Source organism: Haplochromis burtoni, unplaced genomic scaffold, assembly GCF_018398535.1.
Source record: "Haplochromis burtoni strain Fernald_Lab_line unplaced genomic scaffold, NCSU_Asbu1 Contig_34, whole genome shotgun sequence".
Classification (NCBI taxonomy): Eukaryota; Metazoa; Chordata; class Actinopteri; order Cichliformes; family Cichlidae; genus Haplochromis; species Haplochromis burtoni.
The window spans coordinates 2,414,870-2,441,531 of record NW_024582395.1 but is presented as its reverse complement, the minus strand read 5'-3'; the positions used below and the strand labels follow the sequence as shown (position 1 = coordinate 2,441,531).

At 41.3% G+C, this 26,662-nt stretch overlaps 1 protein-coding gene across 4 annotated transcripts in view; it reads right to left on the bottom strand.

The window, feature by feature from the left end:
* Positions 1–26,662, bottom strand: part of sema6a (sema domain, transmembrane domain (TM), and cytoplasmic domain, (semaphorin) 6A) — a 102,469-nt gene that overhangs the window by 60,585 nt on the left and 15,222 nt on the right. Inside the window, exon 1 of one of the 4 annotated variants that reach the window (XM_042219527.1) lies at positions 243–25,493. The exons of the other annotated variants lie outside the window; for them this stretch is intronic. The gene's annotated coding sequence lies outside the window, so the exon portion shown is untranslated. Of the gene's footprint in view, positions 1–242; positions 25,494–26,662 lie in introns of those variants that run through there. 4 annotated transcript variants of the gene reach the window in all.

Below are 26,662 nucleotides of genomic sequence, written 5' to 3'. Positions count from 1 at the left end.
TTCCAGTGGCCCTTTCATTACCAGCTGCCACACATGAGTAACAGGAGGCAGCGGGACACAGTCTGTCTTTACCAAATTACACTTGTTCTATGGAAGAGCAAATTGCTTCCTTGTGTGAGAGTGTTACCGTGTGTGCCTTAGACTCTTATTTAAAATGTTACCTTTATAAAGTACTGTAGACATCTGTAAAGACGCGCGCAAACCGAGAACATCCCGCAATTCAAGCTTTGGTAATAAATTACCTGCTAGCAAACATCTGAATCGCACAGGTGGGAGCGTGTGGATTTCCTCTTTTGTAAAAGCTCTCGTTGACAAAGTGTCGTAAGAAATAAAGTGGAACAGTGGATCCCTTTGTCTCCTACTCAGGCTTTTAATAGCTAATAACATTTTGAGAACCTTAGCTGCTGCTCCTTTACAACTCCTGCAGACTTGTAGTGATAAAGTAGCACTTTGTGTGTGCGCGCGAGAGAGGGGGTGGAGTTAATCAAGCTGGATGTTGGCAGGAGGCCGCCAGCAGGTAATAAAAACACAAGGACCCCCCAGAATCCCTCGCCGTACCACATCATCTTATGAATAACACACATGTGCATGCGGGCACATTCACGCTCAGTTGCCTTGTGGTGCGCAAAACTAGAAGCAGAGAGCCTGAAAAAACACACATAAATCCCAGTGATAAAGCAATAAGCAAACGCATACATCTCGAAGAAGACAAACAATCACAGATGCAGGCAGCTACCCGTGGGGGCAGCTGACCCAAGCTGCATTACCTTTAACAATAAACAAATTAGCTGCCTAATTATGTTATTGCTGCTGTTGCATCAACATGTTAACTATGGTTGCTTGGAGCTTAAACATGAACACAATAACACACATTTATTATAAAGACAAGGTCAGCCATAGTGCGCTTTAGGTGATGAACGGGAAGGAAATGTTGGGCAACATTTAGCTATAGGTTTGTTTGTCGGTCTCGTTAAATCTACAAACAAACGTAAAGCACACAATCACACACCTACACACCTAGTTAGCCTTGACAAGGTCCCAAATGTTCATCTTCTGAAGTCCCCACTTTGCTAATTGCAGTGGAGTGAGAGACTGCCATTCAATTACATGTGGAGGAGACCGGCTGATGAAAGACTGATGCTTCTGAATTTGCTGGTAGCCCAAGAGAAACAGCAGCGACAGTCTGTTAGCTAAAAAACAACAATTTTGTTGAGAGACAAAGCCATATAGGAGGATTGTCTATCAGAAGAGTGTGATGTGAAATTGGTACAAAGCCATACAGCCTGAAGAGGGAAGCTGTCTGGGTGGGTGGACGGGTCCACAAAAAGCAGAATTTAACACAAAAGGCAGCTTTTTATTTTTGTTTCCTACATTTTGACCCAAACTGTGTGTTAGCGTTAACCAAGTGTAACTGTAGCGCTGTATGATCAGATAGGAGTTTATTTATGACAGCTTTGCTGCAATTGCTGCACACTCCTGTGGATACTCATGTATTTGTGTTTGATCGTTCGCACTTAACTTCACTTCACGGCCATCAGTCTGTACTTGAGACCTTGCCTTTGGATTGCTGCTACGTATAGGTGGATTTACAAGGCACAGCTTTACAGAACAGACCTCTTGTGTGGGTGTGCCTAATGTTCTCTCATCAGACAAATTGCACAGCAGAGATGATGATATTTTCAAACATCTCATTGTCATTACAGAGTATAAGAGACATTTGTTTTTGCAATTGGCTTTTTGATCATCTCGAGGAATGGAGGATGTGTTCCATATAAAGGTTTTAAAGTAACAGCTTCTGGTAAATGCTGTCTGACAGCTTTGATACGAGCGCAGTCTGCTTGTGTTTATATTTGGCAATCTGGGTAATGTCCACAGATTGGTTTTGAAGGTTTTACAGATGACAGGAATGCCAAAGAGAAGGGTAGCTTACTGGCAATGTGCTGGTACGTGTCTGTAATTATGGTCAGTCACCACATTTACAGCAGTTGCAGCCATTTGTATCTGTAATTGGAATTTCACAATATACATAATGGAGGCCACATTAGTATTCGTTTTATCTCTTTTGTGAATTTTCAGTAGTAATGAAAGTGTTGGCCTAATTACGTGTAGTCCTTTTGGAACTACTCCTGAAGAAATAGTTCCAAAGAAAATTGTTGACACATGTTCTGTGAAGAAGAGAAACTATTATGTGTGTGTGTGTGTGTGTTTTTTAAAAGTCATTTTGTGTTTCTGTGATTTGAGTCACCTGCAGTGTGCTTGGGTAGAGGCAGAAAAGTAAAAAGAGAGGGATCAAAACCTGGACAAATGGAATCAGAACTGACAAAATACCTCCAAACAAGAGATAAAGCAAGGGTTCAAACATCAGTAAAACCAGTAAAAAAAAAAAAAAAAAGTATGTCTGAGAGTAAGTAGTACTTTGTATGGTTGTTGCTTTTCAGAGTTGCTGGAACCCAATGAAAGCTAAAGTGATTTTAAAGGTGAATGAGTGACAGCAGGGTAATTCCAAAAACTTCAGAAGTTTCTGTTGTGTGACAATCTCCCAGCGTTAAAGAGAAGAAACAGGCTTTACACACGCGTGTTAACACAGCACAAATCACATCACCAGACCGCACTAAAACCAGACGCTTTTACAACACAGCCACAGAAATATCATATTGCTAAACCCTAACCGAGATGCCACTACTATCCACTATGTCACCTGTTCACAGGCCTGCTGGAAGAAATGCTGTTTGGAGGTGAAGTATGAAAGCAGATGAGAATCGGACCAGGCAGAGAAGGTTGAAAAGACAGACAGGTGAGAGCAATGCATTGATCCACCATATGGGAATAAAAAAAATGGAACACATCCAACCACCTAGGGCTCCCAAATGGGGAGGATACCTTGCCAGGTGTTTACCTTGTCAGTCCTGGCCTGATAATCAGAGAGAAAAGACAGGAGGAGCTGTCTGCCTGAACCCAAGAGGCCGTGATAAGAAGAGCGAATGGAAAGAGAGTGAGAAGGAGGAACTTGTCTGTCTTTCTGAGACCAAGAGCCAAACTAGCATCCAATATAAACACACACAGACAGACACACACTAGCATGCATACTCCTACAACAATCCTTGAGCTATCAAAAAGCATACTGGTGTTTTCCTGTTCCTCCTTCGTTTTTCATCCCTCAGATGCTGCTTTGAAACGAATATCTGTATGGTGGTAATCCATCATGGTTTGATTATTAAAAGACAATGAAGTGGACATGAATGAGGCACCCTGTCGCTTTAGGCTCTTTATGGAAACAGAAGCCAAAATCCGAGAACGTCTCCCTTTAAAGAGGTGACGGATTGATTCTGGAGGACAGCCAAAGACGACTCAAAAAGACGAAGAGAGGGGGAAAAAAAGGGGAAAAAGAGAGACAGGAGAACAGCATGGGAATAGAGAGGCAAAGTGCCAACTTGAAACAACTGTAACCTAGCAAAGATATTCAGAGACCGGTGATAAGTGCCTATCTTTATAACACTGCCTCTGTGATCTAACAGCTATTAGGCCTCGACATGCCTCTGTGATTCTTAATCATTAAAAACAATTATCTGTTGTGAAGCAATGGATATCCTTTTCCAGGACGTTTTCAGGACACTCTTCGTAGCAAATTACCATAGATATAGAAATGAGGATTAAAAGAAAAAAGTGAAACCTAAAAGAGACACGAGGAAAGGAAAAGAAAAGATAGCAAAGCAGGGAGGGGAAAAGGAGGGAAGGTTAATGCGTGTTCACTGTCTGAGAATGATCCAAAGTAAACTGACATCACACCAACCTCGCCACCAGCACAAATCAGCAGAGGAGAAAGATGAGAAGAGATAACTACCACTCTACAGTGTTTGTGAAAGTAGGTCAGGAACTTGTTGGGCTGCTGGGCCAGAGATGAGCTTCCAAATTTACCCTGGAAAACCTCTAACAGATAAATGTTTAACCCTCAAGACAAATATATTAGACAGAGGTAGAGTTAGTTTAAATGCTAGAAACAAATGATAAAGGGAAATAGCGTGCATTTTACTGCTGACATGTTACTGTGCTGCTAAGAGGGCATGGCTCTAGCAATGGCAGAACTGGTCAGGCAGTTAGTGAATCCACCATAATACTGAGCAGTTGCAATGCAAACTTATTTTGCCATTTAAAAAACTGTATGTATTGTGTTTGAAATAATGCTAAATTCTTTTGTTTTTAGTGGAATCAACACGTTTTTGGTGGGAAAAAAATCTGTTTTCTTTTCTTAGTTCATTTTTGGCAGCATGGTGCTGCAGTAGTTAGCACTGTCACCTCACAGCAACAAGGTTCCTGGTTCAAACCCAGCTGGCGTCTTTCTGTGTGGAGCAGGCATGTTCTCCCTGTGCCTGCGCGGGTTTCCAGGTATTCCTCCCACAGTCTGAAGACGTGAATGATTCCAAGGCCGATAGAGTGGTTGAAGTGTGCAGAATAAAGCGCCGTATGAATGTAGCTTGTAGTCTTTGAGTGATCAGGAAGACTAGAAAAGTGCAAGTACACTGCAGTCCATGCCCTACTGATCAGTCAAGTCACAGCAGGCTTTGATTGCATGCAAGTTAACAGTCCATGCTCAGTGCAAATGAGGGCTGGCTTTTGCCAAAATGCACTGGATAATGACTAGCTATAATCTGGTGACCATTTAGTTTTTTATTACAAATTTTTACATTTTTCTGCTTTAGCAATTTCTGCACAGAACTTAAGATCTTTGCCAGGACATGTGCTGGCTACACCCAAAATCCCCCAAACTGGCCAGAGCCTTTAGCACACATCAAGCCAGCAGATTAACCAGTATGTTTCCTGATTGCTTAATAAATGAATTTGTAAAATTTGCTGCACCCCTTCATATTTCGTACTGGATAATTACTTTCCTGTATCATCTAGTGCCATGATCAGATGAAAACAGCCTATAATTTGCTTTGTATGCACAATAGCAAATATTAGGATGCTTATAATATATATAATATTAATTAATATATCTGGTAGATGCCAGATAAACTTTTCCACCTTAGCATGTGAACATGTTCAGCATTTAGCACCTAACCTGCAGCGTCTTAACCCAGTGTCAGAAAGACTCTTGTTCTAAGTCTTGATTTATTGCTCTTTGTCAGGCCCACATAACAAGTTGCCCAAAATGTTCCCTCACTACCTCTCTCAGGCATAATGAAAACATTTTTCCCTTATTAACATCATTCCTCCTTTTCTCGAATCTCTCTTTCTACTAATTATATTTCTAAATCTCCCTGAGAACAGCAGCAGAGAAGAAAAAGGTGAATGTGGGATGTAGGTTGCTCCTTTCCTTTGCTTCGTCTGAAAAAGGCATTTATGAATCAAAACAAGACCCACTCAGTGACACACATTCAACCACACACACCCCAACACAAAGCCCAACGCACATCACACAAACAACGGCTGCTTAAGAGACCCCCCCCCTCAAAAAACAGGAGGTTACACGTTTAAATATCAGAGCTTTTTCCAGCCCTGTCAATCATTGGTTGTGACGATATTAGCAGGGCACCCTAATCACTCTGCAAGCAGCTGATACAGAGCTGTGTGGGCAAAGCAGAGAAAATTGCTGCTGATAAGGACATGCTTGGTAGCACATGGCCTTCTCTGTCTCTTTTGATCCAATTATCTCTTTGGTCTGAAACTCTTCTATCTCAGTTTCTTAATATTGCCTGTCCCTTTGCTCTTAATATGTCTTGTAACATCAGGTCATTTTTTTGTCAATACACATAGTTGGTCATTTTGAGTAAAGATCAGCTGTCTGTGCTGTTAAGTTAAAACCTTGTCAAAAGAGCAAAAGCAGCCAAGCGACACCAACTGAGACTGAGGGAAGATATGTATGTTTTTTAAAAAAAAGAGTCAGAATGCCACTGAGCTAAATGCCGCATTAACTCTATGGAGACAGATGCTGGAATGAGTGAAGTGGTGCCCTGTGGAGCAGCGATTGGGGTGTTGAAACTGTCACACGGCATAATGCGCATTTTACTTAGAAACTCACTTCATGAAGGCCAACTGCAGGGTGCCTTCAGGCACTGCTGCACCCTTTCATGCTATGCTTAGTCATAAAACAGACCTGGGACCTCAAGTCTGTAAGGTTAGTGAGTCAAGTAATGCTTTAAATTAGGGTGCCTGGGGTTGGAAACATATGACAACATATTTAGAAATGTGTGCCCAATACAGGAAGAACTAAATGAAACTCAGACTCTTGTCTTTAGTAAACATCAGCTGAGCCATCAGCAGGGAGAAGCATAACAGAAAAATCCATTTCTGCGGTACTTCCAAATCCAAAATGCATGAGCCCTAAAATGATTTTTTATGTAATTTCTACAAGCAGAAAAAAAGTTCACTAGGAGGAAGAGGGGAAAGCAGGATAAACTTGCAGCAATCCATGCATAAGTTTTCTGAGTCACAGCAGAAATTAGTGTGGGCATTTAGAGAAGCATAGGAGAAGAAGCTGAGGGACATTGTGTCCCCGGAGTATTTTTTCCCCCACAAATAAAAGAGGATGAGCAATCAATAAAACAATAGCTGTATTCTGGCCCAAGAGCTGGATAGTTGCAAACCCTTTTCCTCGACAGGCCTGGGCTGTAAATGAGAAAAGTCTCAGAGTCAATATTCAACGACGGCTCGCTAAATGGTTTTTACTATGGTTATAAAAGGCTCAAGGAGATGTGGAGGAAAGAAATTCCATTTCTTTTCTCCTTTCTGGACCTTGACTAAATAAACAAAGTTGTAATCAATATGACATGTATGTAAAAAATCTAAAAATCCTGCATCACACATATCTGTGACTAACCAGAAAAAGACAAAGAATATACCACATATAAATTCATAATTCTTGTGGCCTTTTGTGTCGTTGTTTTAGATTGGCACATGCTTTAACGGTCAACCTATGCAGCTGTTTTTGTTGCATTCTTTCCCTCTGCTTGCAACTAAACGAGAAAAGCAGACACAGGATATAAGAGGGTGGCCTGCAGGGACTGAATAAGAGGTGTTATGATTTTCTGTTGTTCTATCCATCTGGTGCAGTTTTCACATCTCGCAGCCTCCTGCTTCTTCATAATAGGTGTGCTTCAGAGTTTTACGAGGTGTGATACAGTCTCTGTCAGTGCCTCATTGTGTACCTAATGCAGTCATCACTATATATTTCCATTCAGCACACTTTACAGCATGTTCAAGTGTTTTTTTGACAATCAATCCGAAGTTGTTTTTAGGCTATTGCAAGAATTCACAACCCTGTGCTGCTAACACTGGAACATCAACGTACACATATCATAAGTAATGGGTCCAAAGAAAGAAGCACATGCTGTATATAAATGCCATGTAACCTTGTAAATGAGGCTGCTGGATAACACGTTATGTGCATCTGTTTCTGTCATAAAGCCTGCAAATGCACCTTGATTTAATTTGCTGATTTTACCATCACACAAAATCATTTCAGCTCTGTTAATGACATTTTTCTCGTTGAGCTCCCAGTTCATTTGATGCAGGTTCCATTATGCTAAGTGACTGAGTCTGTGTCCTCGCTGATAACTGACTGGCTGGCCTTCCGTTCCACAGCAACAGGCCTATCAGATCTGACTGAGCATGATCCTAATCTCTATTAAGGTGGCCACGGATCAGGAAGAGAAAAGCACACCGCGAGTACACATTCTCAGTCCTTTTCTAATTATCTGTCTCAGACATTTTCAGTCAGTGTCTGTATACCTTACGTTTTCTCTTTCACTTCCCTGCACACCCCGCAACCAAACCCCAAATCCATCTTCAAAATAGAATAAAAACTCCTCCCACAGATGCTCGCTCTTTTATGACAGGAAACATATATTTATAATGGAGAATGGAATAAACTAAACACAATTATGGCCTGTGTTAGCCCGTGATATTGTGATACTGATAACAGAGTATCTTGTTTTGTGTTAGTGCATCATATCCAATAGCAATATGAATCATCTGTGATAAACCAGGACATTCAATCCTGCCGCAGCACGAGGCCGCAGTCACTTACTGACAACGCATTGTACCACAGTAGCTGTTGTATTGCCAATGTACAGAATGAATCTGTCTGAATTGTTATCTCCTCAGACCATATTGTAGGAGTGATGCAGCTCACATCCAGCTCTGTACTAATGAACGAAATGACAATGCTCCAGCAGGCAGATCACTGAGACATCCCACCAGTGTCCAAAACAAAATGTATGGAAATGAAATCTGTTACACAACACAGAACACCTGCAAATAGTTCTGAATGTTGTCAGTCTGCAGCGGAGATTGTTATTACTGTTTGTCAAAGGATGAGCTAACACAATATAACAAGTACAGTTACCAACTCTGACAAAGGGAAGACTTTTGAATGCTATTTTGGCTTAACTGCCAATAATGTACCCTGCAGGAGAACAGGATATGGATAAATGAGTACATTTATGCAAAGGAAGACAAAATGCCTTAAATGAAACACAAGGGAAGTGATATAACCTAGTAATCCTTTACAAACCACTGTCTATGCCTGTAAACCTGATGAGAGCCAGGCCGATCAGTGTAATTAGTGTGTCACTATGCCCACGCTGCACATGCTACTGTAGCTAGACGTAAGACACGTTTCATAACAAGATAAACGCAAGCTTGTCCAAAGGCAAGCCATGACTCAGTGGTAGCCCGTGGTAATGTAACATTTTTAATGTAAAATATAAAATGTGAACAAATATGTTGTTTTTTTTATTTCTAGTCTTATAAAGTAAAGCATAAATAACATTTATTTTTATTCATAAAGCCACGCCCAAACTCGTAATGAGTTGCAAGTCTGCAAAAAACTTTTTAAAAAGCACCTTTAAGTTTGTGCATACATTAAGGTTCCTACAATACTAGAATTTCAAACTTAATATAAATACACAGGAAAATACTCAATATAATTTTCTGGGTGAAAAAAAAATTTGTGTTGTCTGAGGTGTTGGTGTGCTTCTGGTGACTCACTGCTGACACTGTGTCTCAAATAGAGTTGGTTAGGCAGGTTATCGCTATCTCTGTCTACTTGCTGGTAGACAGAACTCAGCTGAAATCTGGGGCTTTAAGAAAGACCTTTGAGACACAAATTCTCCTGATATCTCATTTAATTAACACCATCCAATGCATTTACAGATGGGAAACTCTCACCTTAATGTTACATTATTAGCCATTTTAGCTATCAGGTAATTGCTAATAGTTAAAACATTAAGGTGCCAGGTTAACATTTATAATAATTTCAGAGTTGTTAAATGGGGGTCTTTACTGACCTCTCAAATTTCCTCATACAGTTCATGTGTTCAGCTGCTAGAGTGAGGGGAGGGAGAGGAGTTGACACTGTTGCTAACGAATATTTAAGTCAGTTCAAGCACCAAATCACAAAAGTGGCCTCTAGGTGTTTTATATTGTAAGATAAACACCCTACAATAATACATTATTGTAATATCCACCAATTTTCTTTTTTTTTCAGTATGACAGCCCTAGCATCCATGAGGGTGGATTATTACGAAACCACAGTAAACTCGAGGTATGCTTTGGGTTTCGGTACATGTAGTATATTTGGGGTCTCAAATAACAGGTAAGAATTAACCTCTTACCACATGATCTGTGGATCCGTGTTTTTTACTGGCAAACACATCCTAAAACTGAGAGCATTCGCATGGCAGGCGCTGAAGCAAAAGTTAATAAACACTGAATGCCAGCATTATGTAATGAGCTGTATGAATACTGGTGCCACAAGAGAGGTGCATTCTTTATAATGAGACCACAAAATCAATGCCGAGGAGACGCCGCGCAGCTCTGCAAGTTCATTTAGGCAGCAGGATATAAGGAAAGCCCTAGGATGAGAGTGAATCTAGTTAAAAATGTTATGTGATCAGCTCAGGGAGAAGAAATACAATCCTCCCAATGTTCCGATTGTTGCATAATCGTAATGAAAGTTTGTGTGGCGCTCTAAATGCCTGACTGGTTTAGAAGTGAAAAAGTACATATTGTAATGGAAGTAAGAATACATGCTGCTTTCTTTTGTGAGGTAATTTCGAAACAGATGAACACACGCAGTACAGCCACCTTTGGGTTCCATACTTGACAATGAAGAGGTTTTAAAAGAAAAGCTGCAATTCAGACGCACAGAGCTAAGACGTATTGTACAATGGTGTTTTTATAAAGCTGCTGGAACCAAGACTCACATCACGAGATTTCATATGCACAGTAATCATGCAATAATTACAGTGTACCATTACACTGAGCACTGGTTGTCTGGTTGTACTTCAGACTTCAAAATCATATCTAATTCGTATTTAAAAAGTGTCAAATTAAATCTGAATCACCTCCTTTCTGTTTTTGTAAGCATCAGAACACAATTTACATTTGCGCCGAAGTGTAATTTTAAGTGTTGCATGAGCGATTAGGAGATGCAGCCCGTGCACAGGATCACATATATTGCATTCCCTGTCTCTGCCTTCCATCACAAATTTCAGCAAAGTGCAGATGACGGTTCTCCAATAAGTAATTTTCCATGCTATGTCAGAGCCTCTTTGTGATCACTAACTTCTTATATCGGCCGTGTCAAGCAATTTTTCTAATGGAAATGTTGCATTAATTCAGTGGCTCGGGCCATACATCATGCCTGTATATTTCCCTTGTGGGAGCTGAGGTGAACCAGGCCAGACAACGCTAGAGACTTTCTATGAAACCATACCACGCTATGTTTGGAGCGTCTAATGCATTTGTTCTTGGATCCAAAAAAAGGTCACCGTATCTGGGTGTTAGGATCACGATCACTAGATACTTTTGTCTATTCCCTAACAATACAGAAAAAATATGTGTGATCAAGAATAAAAGACAGATTTATTTAAGAGTCACACAAAGAAAAGCTAAGTATAATTTGCAGAAAACAAGTGCACATTAAACTAGAAGAAAGCCTGTTTACGCATAATTACTTGGAAGGTGGAAGATACAATTACTCTTTCATTCCATTCTAGCTATTTTCTCCTTTTCACACCATAATTCACCAAGTGTTGTTCCTCTCAAGTGATAAAAGCTTCAACAGCCTACCATTTCACGCCTACAAATCCTGATTACTTTTTTTATTTTTTTTGGATGGGAAGTAGGAGGGGTTAAAACTTGCTTTTAAATCCGCCACCAAAGAGTTTAGAAGGAAACCTCAAACACGTGAACCTTCTGCTAAAACCCTCGACCGAATCTTTTGCCTTTCATCTGCAACCTTCGAACCTCTTGCGTTACCCCACTCAGGCAACTTCTAAAGATGTGCATTTACGACACCCTGCTAGCATAAAGGGCAGTACGGGAGAAAATAAAAGTGAGGAGAGCCAGAGTAAACCTCAGCCCTGAACTATTGTGCTCAATCTGAGTGATGATGAAGGATGGAGTGCGAAGACACCGCAGAGAGAGGCTGCAGTGATGGAGGGTTGTGAGTGTTTTTGAGACGTGGTTATGTGCTTGCCCTTGCAGGTGTTGTGTTACAGTCAGTTGGTCGGATGGTGGGCGTGCGCCTACCTGCAGTTCCCAGGTTTTTACACCGTGGGACACACAGAGGGAAACCTGAGCCAGTCGAGCCCACTCACCGTGATGCTAAGCTAATGCCAAGATTACTGCTTCCTTTCAATCAAAACCTTGAAAATAAACCTAGTTATTTCCCTCACTGCCTGATATCTTTGTCTACAGCTCTCTCTGCCTGACTGAATGCCAGACAACAAACTCTCAGCACAATCAGGTAAACCAGTTCCTCCTAATTATATGGTTTCAAACGTTCAGGAGAGTTTAAGAAAAAGTTTGGGGATCGGTTGCCGAGGCGTGCTAAAGAAGGGATGAAAAAAAGGTTCTTTTAATGTCTGGTTAAGCAGACATATCTATCATAGCTGTTTATCCAGAGGATGATGGGAGTTTGATGAATCATACGGAGGGGGGCTCCTTCTTTGTCTCAAACACTTTGAAGTTTGAAAGAGACAAAAGAGCAGCAATGCTGTATCAAAGATGAATGATTGAGAGCGAGAAGACATTGATTTATGCCCGCAGTGCCATACCTGTACACCTTCATTTGTGCAGTATATGCTATTGCAGCTGACTGATGTTTTGACTCTCTTTAGGGGGAAAAAGTGTAAAAGTTTGGCAGTTAGGGCCATCATAGTAACGCCAAGATTTGCTAATTAGCACAAGGGAAAGTTCAGAGTGATAGAAGTGGAATTAGTTCAGTAACTTCTCATTAAACAGTGGATTGCACTTTTTTTTTTTAAATGATAGTCGCAACAAAGGAAAATTTGGGAAATTACCAATTATGTTATTATGTTCAACTGGAAACTGATCATGATGAACAACCAGATGATTAATAGTGTAGTGGGGTTATTCCTCGGAAGTCCAGGAATGCCCTTTCATAGCAGTGCAATAGTTAGTGGGATCTGTTCAGACTCATTCATAGATCCAGGCCTTTTTTGCATGATTTTTTTTTTTAAATCTGAAAAAGGAAAGTATTTTGACAATGAGCTGCTGAGAATCAGCCGTCACTGTAAAGTAAGCAAGTGAGCGGAAACAGAGAGCGCGGGATGTGTTCACGCTTTAAAGTTTTCTGTTGTTTTGTGACAGCACACCCTGCGGCCCACACAGCCTCTGTTACACTGTATAAAAATCTCTCCTTGGTTCCTGAAGTAAACATTAACCAGACATATGCACACCTACTTGTATACAGAGGTCAGGAGAGCGGTGGCATTTCATACATTTCATTGCTTACTCTAGCACATCGCCAGTACATACACAAACTAGCGGCCAGCAAATATAACTGCCATTTCTCCAGAGGTTTGTTCTATTATTGTATGTATCTCTGGGCGCATGTGTGTGCATTTCAGTATGTCTGCCTGTGTTTGTGTGTTTGTGCTGTAACCAACCATCTCATTTCCCCATAGGAGGACTTAGTCTGGCTGAGACTGCATCCTCCAGCACACTCGCATTAACATTTCATCCTGATTGTCTCTGTCAAAGTAATTCATCATCATCGACTAAAAGACTGGGACTGGAGCCTCCCTCGACTTCACATGTCTCTCCCCTCCATCTCCCTCCCTCTGTCTCCAGGTTTCCTCTTCATTCCCATTTCTGCCCCCATTTTTGGCTTTACCTCTCATGTCCTCTCTTGATGTTTCTCTATCTTACTCTGGTCCATCTGGCTCTTGAGATAAACGCAAGCCTGGCTCTCCTCACCCAGACAAAATATCTATAAAGATGAACGTAATCACAGTTTGGTTATTTAGTCCAAGTGACCCTCCTGTGGAACATTATCCATCTGTCAACCTCGTCTTTGCTTACCTCAGTCACTCCTCCTTTTTTGGGGTTTACTCCCCTCTTACTCGCCAGGGTTCAGATTGACAAACAGATTATATCCAGGGGAAAACGTGATTAATGAGTTTGTCTGAATAACGTAAATCAACCTAATGGAACTGGAGACACCAAATGAAGGAGCAAGAGGGAAAAAGAGATAGAGGAGGAGAGGGACAGGGGTTGCTCAGGGTTCAGATTTCCACTCAACTGAAATGCAAAAGCAGTAAGCAGGCCTCAGCTGCTGTCACACCGGCCTTTGAGGGAAACAAAGAGGAGGATAGACCAACTTTTTCTCCTCATTTTTCCTTTCTTTTGTCTTCTTACTATGAGTCCCTGGAGTACCCTGCCCCTCCCTCACATCCATCCCTCCACCCAATCCTCTCATCCAACCAGATATGATCCCGTCCAAACCATTACCACCAGCAGCACCACCACCATCACTAATCCAAGGACAGTGGCTGTAGCACCACGCACATGCACACACATGCTCACACACCTTCACGTGCACACAATCACACAGAAAACCTGAGAGACAGCACTTTACAGTCTGCTAGCTGCAACAATGAAATCTGTGCTTTACTGACAGAGTCAGGACCCCTAAAGACATAAGAGGATCAAGTTGCTCATCCGGTAACTTAAACCATTTAACCATTTGTGCACTTAACTCCATTGACATGCAATTTTTAAACAGAAAACAATGCAAAGGAGATGTCTTGTCAAACAATGAGGCTTAAGACTCTTAACCGAAATGAATTTGGAGGACTTCTTGTTTGAAGAGACTTTAACAACCTTAACAGTGGAAAAGCTGCACTTTGTGTATTTCTTTCTAATATTTTAGAAAAAAAAGGTGCAGGGACTTTTAAAATTGGCTTCTTTTTTTTGTCTTTGAAGCAATAATAAACAAAAAAAAACACACCATGGTGTGCTTGTGTAAATGCAAACTTTGTCTTTGTGTAATTAACTTAAAAGCTTAAGTGCTGCAGTCCGGATCCTCCACAACATTTAGTCTCATTGTTAAAGGAGGATCTACGGATTACTATTGTTACTTTAAAACTAAATCTGCAAAACAAGGCTAGTACAATGACAATGAGATAATTAGCATTAGACTTTTGGACTTAACCCGATGAAACACAATGATATACCTGTCTTGGACTAATTTTTCAGGCTTGTTTTTCTGTGTACATTTGAGTTCCTTCTTTTTCTAAGCCATTTTTAAGTGCTAAAACTATGTAAAATAAGTCCTTTAGTGTCAATCCATTCTCTTAATCTACTTTTTTGTAAAAGTTTTAGAATTTTTTTGATAAAAGATAAATAAATAAATCCCACAATCAGCCAATCCCATATCTTATGTAGTAAGTAACTGCAGGTTATAAATTCAAAAATGTAATCACACAATGCTGACTACAGGCAGGACTGCCCATTGTTTCTGATCTAAGTCCGATTTTACAGGAAAACTTTGACCAGAATAAATAATAGTCATTAGCATGTGCAAATAACATTTAACACTGCATGTCAAATCGTTTATTGTCTTTGTTTCTCTCTTTCGGGTTGTTAATTGGTAGTCCCTTTAGTTTGTGACGAACCAATTCAGTGCGACAGTCCAGAAGACTTCATTTTTCATTTTCATTTTTCTCCTGCAAAGATAAGCCATCTGTGAAATGATACTGTAGAGGTTCATTCTCTCGTGGCATATTAATGTGATGAATTAAAATCCCACACTGACAGGTAAGGATGGAATTACAATGGATGCTTATGAGGTGTTTTAGTGGTTGTATGATGGTAGATTTAACAAGAAGGTCCAGATTCATATCGCCACTTTTAACTATATTTAATCGGAAGGACACACGTATTATTGGAATTAAGTAAGCAAACAGGAAAGCGGGATTTGTGTCGAATGTTATCTGCAGCTGAAGCAAGTGAGAATATTGTGTGACCAGCAGCTGTCTTTAATTAAAGCTTGTTCAAACGAATTCCTCTCCTGGGGGGGGTTAGAGCAACAAGCAAGTAAAAAGAGACTCAAAGTCTGTATCCTTCTGTCATGTTGAATCCAAGCCATTACTGTAAAATCAATCACAAGCACACAGAGGTGTGCCTGCTTCTGACATGTCTGCAAAAGAACACAGACACGTGCCCTTTGACACCATTTCTACATCTGTCAAAAGACCGAAACTGACAAGTGAAGTGTTGTCAAACTGCGGCTGGGGAGCAAAATAGCCCTTCTGAATTGCTATGGGCACTGTTGCTACCTTGGTGACCAATGGTAGCGGCGGCAGCTAATCCCCTCGTGCTGCAGCAGCAGAGCAGACCGCAAGCATGCACAGAAGACTCAGACGAGGTCGGCTGAATGAGGTGAAGGAGGACAGAGGTCTAAGGTGATAGGTTTCTTTATCCGGAAGTGATAAAGCCCTTCAACCTAAATTCAAAAGGAAGTAATTACACTTAATTTTTTACTCCAACACAGAAAGCCTGCGTCACTCGCATCCTTATGGCTTATGTTCAGTACAAAAAGGTAATAGTTCCTAGAACAAAAAAGAAAAACATTGGCAGGTAACATAATCCAGGCCACAATTACCTTGCCTAACAAACCATAATTGGAAAAACAAATTAGTAGTACATAAATGTAATTTCTAGGGGACAGGGGTTGGATGAGGGCCACAGGACTCACAGAGCTGCATTCTCTCTAATTACATTTGACTTTATAAGTTTACATTAAAATGAATTTAGTACACAGTATTAATCCAAATGGAATAGATAATCTAGAGGGCATACAGATATAATCTCGAGACATGTCATTTCATTATGCTCAGTGATGTTACAGTTTATCAGCTACAGTAATGGTAGTATTGTTCTGTGGTAAGAATCAGAATTCAACCAACCCCATCTGCCTTTCATTTTTCAGAAAGGCTCAAGGTAAAATTACCCCTCAAACCAGAGGCTGAAGCAGTTTCAATAAATTGGCATACAAATTACAACCAGAGCACATCACTGGGCAAGAACCCAAATACTTTTATTTGCAAAACTAAGTGCCCTGGTGGCTGTGTTCACAAATATGAGATAGATCCACATTTCAACAGAGCAGTTTTCTTTTTGCTTTCCATTCAAGTGCAACAACAAGACAAGTAGTGAGGGCAAGTCGGAAGTATTGATGTTGTGTAAAAGCAATGCAACATTACATATTAAGAAAAAAGCCAGTTACTGTTCATGTCTTTTTTTACTCTGTGTATTAACACCCGATACGCCTTCAGATTACAAAATTGCCAGCCCCTTCTATCCACAATTATAAACTCCTGTGTGTGGATTTGCCAGTTTAAAAAGTTTAACTGCTGTATTTGCATCTATAGCTGGTGCTATAGACTAGAGCTAAAGAGATGCAACAACAACACAAGCTAATCCGTGCAATGTGCCACCGAGGGGTTTAGCCCTGGGGAGGGACTTAGAAAAGAGAGAGGGAGAAGGGAGGGGGACTTAAAGCAGTCATTGTCCCTCTGGGAGCAGATTAACTATTTTAAAAGCAAAGGTGACGTCTACTGCTGGCTCGCCCACGTTCTGAAACTCTGTGTAAGATTACGGTCCCCCTTCTCTTTGTTTACTTCTCCTTTCCCTACTTTAGCCCTGTAGCATCTTTTGCTCACTTTCTGTCTTCATCTTTCTCACCTCACACTCCTTTATCATGTGCACAGGCTTTCTTTTAATCAAGTAGGAGACAGGCATATGCTCACTCAGAGCGACAATCAGAAATGCCTGTTTCAGGAGTGGAGCCAAGGCCATCATGAAAGTACCGTGTGCACAGGGAAGACTGTGCCGATTAAAAGTTATTATGCCGCTGCAATGCCACCAATGTGTGAATTGGGTTAGGTGAAGGGCCATGGGGAGGGCTCTGTCCATGGGGAGCAGCACAAATGTGCAATGAGAAAAAGGGGAGTACACAGGGGATGACGCGACTTGAGAGAAGAGGGAGGAGAAAGTAGGGCACGCAGGAGCAGACTTGGGTGTAAACATAAGGGTTTCTTATGAATGTGTGGAGAATGATCAGGGGTAAGGAGATGAGGCACTACAAATAATCTACACAAGGGAGTAAAGAGATAAGTGCTAGGCTATAGAAGGCGGAGGCGAGGGGGGATTTTGAAAGTAGAAGTGAGAAAAGAGAGGGCACTGCTCATGGGATATACTCCTGTTTACTTAAAGGAAAACAAAGACTGGCACTGAAAAGCCTGGCATGGAAATACAAATAAATCCCCTCTTGCCACCAAAGTCTTTTTATTGTATAAAAAACTGCATTTGGCAAGGGAGAAGTAAAAAGAACTTCACTCCAATTATTACATTTCTCATGCCTTTTCTTTCTTGAAATATAAGTGTTGTTGAGTGTATGTATTGTAATAATTCGCAATGGAGTTGTGTTTTTCTTTCTCCCCTTTCACAGCAAACCAGTCCCCCTGTGTGATCTGCATAATGCATGAATCCTCTGCGTAGACTGTCAAGGGAAACACAAGGCACAGGAGCAACAATAGAAAGCAAACTTGATGTATAATATGTAGTTTAATGAATTATTACATAAGCCCCTCAGTGCTTTCCTTGAAACTGTAGGAGTCCTGTTCTTTCACTATATAAAGACATCCTACCAAAAGTATTCACCGAGAAGAAACATCCTGTTGATACACTCCAGCACTCTAGTAAATGTGAATACCCCCTGAGCACACACACACACACAGATGCACACACTGAATGAACATGCTGCACATGAACGCACATCAAGGCCTTTGTGTCACTGGATCTGTCAATCTTCTTCTCATTTTTCTCCTCCTTTTTTCAGTTTACTCAAAAACACACACGTACACACACATCCAAGCCAACACAATTCAGGTCCGTCATAATGAGGCCATCATGATGAGGGAAACACAGAGTCAACAGAGAGCCATTCATAGCACAAAGCCGCGGAGTCTCCTCAAGTCTCCGTGTGGAGCTAGCTCCAGTGTGTGTGTGTGGCTGCCAGGCAGGGTGGGCCCCAGAGGAGAGGCTTACATGGCATGACCTCAGCAAGAGACTTCCCTCCTCCAGGCCCTGGCACTCAAATGTACACCCATGAACACACACACACACACACACATAGATATATAGAGTGTTCCCAGCATTCCTGGCAGCACCAGTCCAACCAGAGTCTGCCATATCTTTTAGTAACTTCTTCTGATGATTTCCTCTAAGTCTCCCTGTACAGCCGTGATCATTCTTATATCTGGTTTTATTCCACTGGTAGCTTTAGTGGAAAAAAAAACCTCTTAAAGTTCAATAAAGATGCACCATCTAGTCCTCTCAAAAACATTTTCTAAAAAGGTCTTGATTTTTTTCTTCTTCTTTTTCAGTGCCTTGAAACTGTGAAATTAGCACAAACACAGGGTATGCCAGTTTCACTCAGTGTTCATATCAGTCAGATCTTGCTAGCCCAGTGGTAGCAAGAGCATTGGGTTTGTAAGGACGCCAAATGTTGGTCAGTCGCCTAGACCGTCAGGCAGGCGGTTAGCGAAAACAAATTTTTCAGCTTTTCGACAGCATCAAAATTACAGTTTCTGTTGGTTCCCACTGGTAAACCCTCAGATCTTCTTGTTGTAGAGATATTTAATCAAAATGGACTCATAAGAAGTAAACAGCCATCATTCCATCTTCTTCCACTTATTAAGTTCAGGGTTAGGAATGGGCTGGGGCCCATCCCAGCTGTCACAGGGCGAGAGGCAGGGTACTCTAACTCTGACGCATAGACAACCATTCACATTCAAATTTACACCTAGAGCCAATTTCCTAACAGGCCATACAAAATAAAATATTCTTTGGATTTCTTTATGTTTTAGTCAGTGCAAGGAAACTGTACAGAAGCTATGTTATTTATAACAAGTGAGTTACATGCTCAGCTTTAACAAACAAAACAAGAGATTTTTTTGTTATTTCATTCTATCCAATGTGGACATTTTTTTATTTTGTCCACATCCAGTTTGTCATGACTGAGTCCACTTTGTTTATTATCTTTCCAACATCCACCTTACATATAATGCAAATCATTTCCTCTGAGCTTGCGCTAAGGGCAGAATCCCAGATTTGCATAACTATAGCAAGAGATGTACTATACTGTACATTGCTGCTGCATAATTCATCTACATTGCAAGACATAATCCAAGAAAACCAAATATTAGAACTCTGAAAAGCAAACGAACGGATAGTCGGAATGAGTTGCCTCCATATGCAATGGCATGGAGACACTTGCGAAGTTTTAAGGGGGAAATACAGACCTCGGTTTAAGGACAGCCAAACTTTCTCGTGTATATTTAATGTGAAAAACCATATTCTCCTCTCCCCCGTCCACAGTGTCATCACAAAGTTAGACCCGAATCGAGTTTGAATGCGGTGATTTTTCATGCTTTAAAATGAAGACCCGCTGCCAAGAGCGCACAATTAAAATTAAGTTTGTGTTCAGATGACAGACGTTGAGTCGTCATGCTAACAAACTGAATGAATTATAGATCGCCTGCATCACCCCACCCAGAGTCTATCTCTGCCTCTATCTTTCTCTTTGTCTGTCAAAATGTGATGAGCTAAGAAACTTAAGAAGCAGCTTTGGGTGTGAAACTGTATCCCTCTCTGGGGGTTTGAGCCATTTTGTTGAATTTGCATCTTAACAACCTTTCTGAGTAATTGAAAAAGTGGTGTCAGAGCCCAGAGTCTTGATCTCTGATATGGTAATTACCTTCCATTTATGCCAGAGACTTTCAGGGAGTCCTGAGATCCAGAGGCAGCAGCTGTCTTTGAGGAAAAAGCGTAATGACCTGCATATGTCTCCTTCTTTTTTGGGAGCTATCAAAATGCATTCGGTTGGGTATTTTAATCTGTGGTTGACATCTCTGATTATAAGATCCAGTAAAGTTGTCTAATCTTCTAACAGCAATAGAAGGAAGGAGGTAGGGATTTAAAAAATGGAGGGATGGGGATAAGGGTCTGAGGATAGGGGCAGACCTTTCATGTGGTTTTACCCCACTCTAAAATGGGTTCCAGAAGCGAGCATGCTGCGTACACACAGCACTTAAGTCTAAGCTTTTGATCATGAGCTACTGGTTTGGTTTGGTGTGCATGTATGTGTGCTGAAAGATGCATATGAAGATCATTAATCAGTGACACCGCTCCCACGTGCAAACACACACACGCACACAGTGAGAAAAACCATCAATTCCTTTGTTTTTATTTAGGTTATGTGGTAAACTGAGGAGAAGCTGGAATATGAGCTGAGAATAAGAACTCAAATGAGGCAACGCAGAAGTGCCACTGACTGAAGCACACGAAAAGCCTTGAAATCAGTACTTTGTCGTACATTCTTTAATGCTACAAGCAATTAACTGCAACAAAGCCTTTGATGCCAAACTCTTTGCAAAGATGCAGACTAAAATGTCCACAGACTCTTTACTGTCCCACACGAACAAGTGTTTAATCTTCCCAGATGCACCTAAAACATGACAGGTGACATACATCAGCTGCCTGTTGTACTGCTGCAGGAACCAGCAGCTTTTATCATCCTATTCAGCACCATCTTTCAACTGTACCTATGGATGCCAATGCTGCAAAATGTCAAAACAAATAGCTCAGAGGAACTACTTCAAGAAAGAGACGTCTCACAGATGAATCTGCTTGTCTCGGGTAATATAAACATCATACTCAGCAAGGGTGCGTGGATGTGTGTGTCTGTGTTGACAAGCAGACACATATATATGTATATATGCTACACATAACATAGACGACTCCCACACATTGTATGATATTTGAAAAGAAAAAGAATTTCATCCTAGTGGAAGAAGCAACAGTGTAATATCAGGCGAGCACACGTGAAAAAAACAGCAACAGAATCAGTAAATATACACTTTTTAATTGTGTGTGCTTGACCTGCTGCGCTGCATATGAGTCAACACTTTCTCTCAGTCACCTCAATCACTGGATTAGCTTCAAAGTCATTTGTCAATTAAATTGCCCTCTTTTGAGAGCCGAGTCCAGCCACAAATCATGTTCAATTGGAGAGGGAGAAATTATGGTGGTGAGAAGGGAATAGGAACAAATTAAATGATCCTTGAAACCTTTGTAGCTCCAGTTCTCTGATTTATCCTTTTTATGCCTTTAAGATAAACTATTGGCATTAGCTTCATCGGCTGCTTTTAGCAGCATAAATGCATGAATATAGATTGACTATTGGTGAAGGTGAAAAGGCTAAAAGCCTCATAAAATTGCTAAATGAGAAATGATCAAATGAAGATTTTACTTTTTTCTTTTTTTTTTTAAAAAAGTGCATTTTTCTTCTTGCAACTGAAGGTTTCCCTCTTTACGTCCTGTGCAATGTCACCGTCACAGCCTTGGTGCTAATTACATACAGGACATTATCCCTTGGTATACATGTAAGTCTTCCTCTAAGTCCCAATCAATACAGAGTTTGTTAAAGAGCCACTAATGTCCGTGGCTCCATGCTTCGCAGACACTAACGACCTCGCTCTGGATCAGCCACGACAGCTGAAGACACCCAGCACACGCTGCAATCAATACTTTCTCATACTGGCTCAGTCTTTAGCTCGCTGTCAATCTCACCATCTGTCTTACTGCCTTCGTATCTCTTCTTCTTCTGTTACCAAAGGTGTAATCTCTCCCCCCAATCATTTTCTATACCTCCTATCTTTCCATTTGAGCCACTCATCCACTCTTTCTCTTTCCAGCTATTGGCTGTCCATCGCAATCTATTTCACTCTGTCTCCTTTCTTTTTCCCTTCTACCCATCTTTTTCCCCTCCCTTTCTCTCTCTCTCTCTCAGCCCAGCCAACAGCTTCATTGTCCTTGGGTCGGGGTGAACAATGTCGTCCCACATGGGGCCCCTGTGCAGTCCCAGCCGAGAAGGCAGGGAGCACCAGAAAACACCCATAACTCAGTGTTTCAACTGGGCTTCGGGATAAAGGGAAGCCTCACACATGGCTGACTATGTGGGTCAGCCTAGGATCATTTGTAGACTAGAAGGCCAGCAACTGGCACCAGAATCCCCCACTGAGGGTGTATATGTGTGAGCGTGTGAATGAGTGAGTGGGTGAGTGAACGAGTGTGTCATGTCCCCTTGCAAACCCAGTGGTGTGAGGACCCCCCTCCTCCCCAGCTCAAGTTCATCTCAGCCAACTATTCTATGGGAAACCTGCTCTTCTCTCCATCGCCATTGCTGCATCCCTCCACCCCCATCCTCTACGCGACCGCACCCAGATGCCTTTGTGAGCAGCGGGGACAAAACAGGGGGTTCTTTGGGGCCACCAATTAGTCCTTCTCCATGGGGCGACAAGGGCGATGAATAGAAAGACCCCCAAACCGTCCACGCATATAATCTCAGCCTTCGCTTTGGAAGTTACACTGTCACAGCCACACAGATTCCACCTTGTTTTCAGAAGAGCCTTCTTGATTTAAAGACACGGCTCGCTGGTCCAAAAAGCGAGCATCCGGATGCCAGCGAGTCACTTTGTCAGAAGAATGCGATGGAACTTACTGTGTGTTCACCCCGCAAGGCACACAAGGATGGCTTTTGGGAGGTGAAGGGGGGGTTAAGAGAAGGTGAATTTTTCCCATCAATCACCAAGTGACATAAGCAACAATACCAACTTGGAATCCATTACCAAAACAAACAAAGACATAGCAGGAGAGTCTGCAACAGGAACCCAACATGGCTGGACAAGCTATGTAAACTAAAGTGGTGACTGAGTAGGAGCAGGGTGAACCTTTGAATGAACACAGTGATTGCTGGTGAACCGTAACACAAGTCACAGTGACGAGATGTCTCAATAGTTGCATTATCACTGTTACGTGCCCCTCCCTCAAGTGCTTATCGGAGATGGATTAGCTTTTAAGGGGGGGCCTTAATTTGCAGGAAAAGGCTCATTTCTTCCTGCTTATAGATGAAATAAAGGTTTTCATGAGTCAAAATTGTAAGTCAAAATTATCTTGATACAAAAATTATTCAGACACAGACTCAAGAGATTTTTGTCTGAATTTAAAACTCCACACCTCTTAACTACGCTAACATTCATCTCCTCATCCTTTTGAAAAACAGTTTGAATGCATTGACTTTTTCTCTAAGAGATAAGGCGCCCAAGAAGCAAGCAGACAGTCTAATTAATGAACGCACACACATACATACACACACAGATTTAAACGTGCCATTTTCTGTTCTCACCTTTTTTAGACTGGCCATTGGCAGAGAGCTAAGAGAACATAACACAAAAGAAGGGAGAAACAGAGAGAGACCGGAGGAAAAGAGGATGAATGTGAGATATTTATGGACATGAGTTTTCTCCAGCAATCCTTTCTCCTGCTGCTCATCCTCCTGTCCAATGAACTGAGTACTGACAAGCCAAGACAGGTTAAGCTTTTACGGCGACCTCCCATCTGATCAAAGTAAGGCAAAAAAAAGTCCCGACTGTCAGGCATTATTGTGATAGGCTGCGGTCATGCATTTACATGCATCTTAGCTCAGCTGTTTGCAAGAAGAGAGCCTTGTGCACAAGACTTCAAGTAGCTGTTTGTTACACAAGCTCTCTTTTTCAGCTAATATCTGTCTATACATACTATATAGCCACACTTGGGAAATGCCTGTTACCTGAAATTATCATTTAGACTTGCTCCAGTCAGTTGGAATAAGACCCACAATCCACTGTAACAAAATATACAGACACATAGGTTCACTTACTTTACTTAACTGCAACATAAAATCGATATGTTCTGTTATTTGATATAGGGTTATTGAGGCATAAAAGGATGTGTTGTCAACATTCCCAGTTAAAAAAGAAAGACCAGCTTGCTCAGACCAGATCCAGGACACCTTCCACCTGGTCTGAGCAATCGGATTTCATTGCATCCTCAATACATCCTGCATGCATTTGTGCATTTTAGCTTACTTAGAGCTATCCACTGGTGACTGAATCCTCCAAGACCCATAATAACGCTAGGTATGAACAGAACCATAATAATGATATTTTTCTGAAATTCTCTTAAGTGACACTTTAGCAGTCTTTCCTAAAACATCATGAAATTGCATCATAAATTTTCCATAGAAAGAAGTTTAAATCTTATGTGCTGTAGAGGTTTATTGAATAAAAACATGTACAAGGTCATGCTTCAGTTAAATGATCCTCTCCAAAAAGACATTTAATAAAAAATACATAAATAAATAAAAAACTAGGCTCCGCTCTGAACAGCAAAACAGAAACAGAGAACGCTCTCCAAGTGAGGCGCATGGGCTCTTTGTTCATCATCATCAGCAATTGTGCTCCGCCAGGCTATTTAATGCTTGGCTGGAGAGTCAGGCAGCATTTTATCTTTGTTTCAGTTCCCATACCTGAGGAATACTTTTATATTCTCAAATGTTACACAGGGCAAGTGTCACAGAGACTGTAATTTATGAATTACAATTCACAGTTGCGGTGTACCAAACACAAAACAGAAACCTCTGCTGAGGCTCAGGTCTTTGTCATGTAAAGGTGACGGTGTCACTTAAAGCATTTTCACCTGGTCTTCTTCCACAATGGTATTTCATTACCTTACAGTATAGCCGGTATGCCATCTGAAGGTGAAAGCTGCTTTGTGGGTTCTCACTGAGAGGTGGGGAAGTGCAGGAGGGCTGCTAGGCAATAGATCAATGACTCCGTGTTTCCACAGAGAGAGCGATAGGAAGTACAGGGCGAGCAGCAGCCGATGCCTTAAAATAGTTCTACCGATTGGAGCTCAGCTTTAACCCAAATAATGGAGAGGCTGACCAAGGTCTGCTGAGGTCTGTACATTTTTGGTTAGCTCATGACCTCCGGAGAGTAGAAACAGAAGACAGATTTCATACGGACGAGATAGAAAAGTGGGACAGGAGCTTTTTTCTGACTTTTTCTGTCTGTCTGGAGCCTTGGCCAATATTTTTTATTTTATTTTTCTAATTAGAGTTTTGAGTATAAAACCAGAGAGAAAGGTGACAATGTAGCTCATGCACAACAGGTTCGTGTGTGTACTGTTAGAGCATGTGTGCTGTGTCTGAGTAATCATCCATCATATCTGTCAGATTAGACCTACCTAGTAATGGCTTCAGGCAAATGTCAAACAGTCAAACACACACGCAAGCGTGCGTGCACGCACACACACCCCCAAACACTCACACACACACACACACACACACTCACACACACAGTTTAAGACTTTTTCTTGTATTATTAAGGGACAACAGTTCTACAGCAGACATTAGAATAAGATTAACACATATGGTATGGACTTTTTTTTTTTAAGAACTTTAATGACTCCAGATATTTAAAAAAAAATTAAAAAAAAAAAAATATCTGCTAATTGCAATTAAGGCCATTACTACTTTGAGAAGTATCCGGTGGCACAGGCACACATACGTACATCCAGCGCAGATGTTCACCCTCTCTTGTTCTTCGCTCTGCTTTAAAGCTACAATGTTTTGTTCATTAATGGTTTCCTCAGCTGAAGAAGATAAACTGAGGAGACCGTTTGTGGTGAGAATGTTTTTACCTGGTAACTTGATGGCAGTTTGCAGCATATCTTCACTCTTGTTTGAACCACAATGTCTCTAACAGCGCTTTACTCATGCAGCACTGTCTCTCTCACTCTCTGTCTCTCTCTCTATATATATATATATTGCATCAACTGTTGTTTTTATACTTTTTTGTCCCTTCTACTTTTCTTAATATTGATTGCTGTGTGTGAGCCAAGTTTTCACTCGAAGACATAAAGGCTTTTCTCACTTCTGGTGTAGACATTAGCATTATCTCACATTGGTGACGATATTGCTGTTTTGCAAAAACGTTCACATCCGCTTCCCTGCAGGGGCACAGCATCTTTTTGACCGTTTCCTTAATGTAGCCTAATGAGAAAAGACAAGACTCAGCTTTTCCCTGACCCAGAAAATGAAACAGCGGATCAGCATCCGATAAACAAACCATAAATAAGAATGAAGTATATAATTAGAAAGATGATCATTCTAGACAAGCCGGCTCATTAGAAAAAGGGACTTGCGCGTTCACCAATAAGACTTTTCCTGTCGACTAAACAGATTCCATTGGAGAGCTTCATTATGGCAGAAGTAGCATTCTTTCTTTCTCTCTCTCTTTCTGTTTCTTTTCATTTTTTTCCCTTTCTCTATCTGTTCTCAGTTTTTGCCCCCTACTGCCCTGTCCATTTCTTTCTCCTCCCTCTTCCTCTGTTCCTTTCTGCACTCAGTCTTCTCCCAGCCTCCTCCACCCTCCCCCTCCGCCTTCACTCGCCTTTCTCAGGG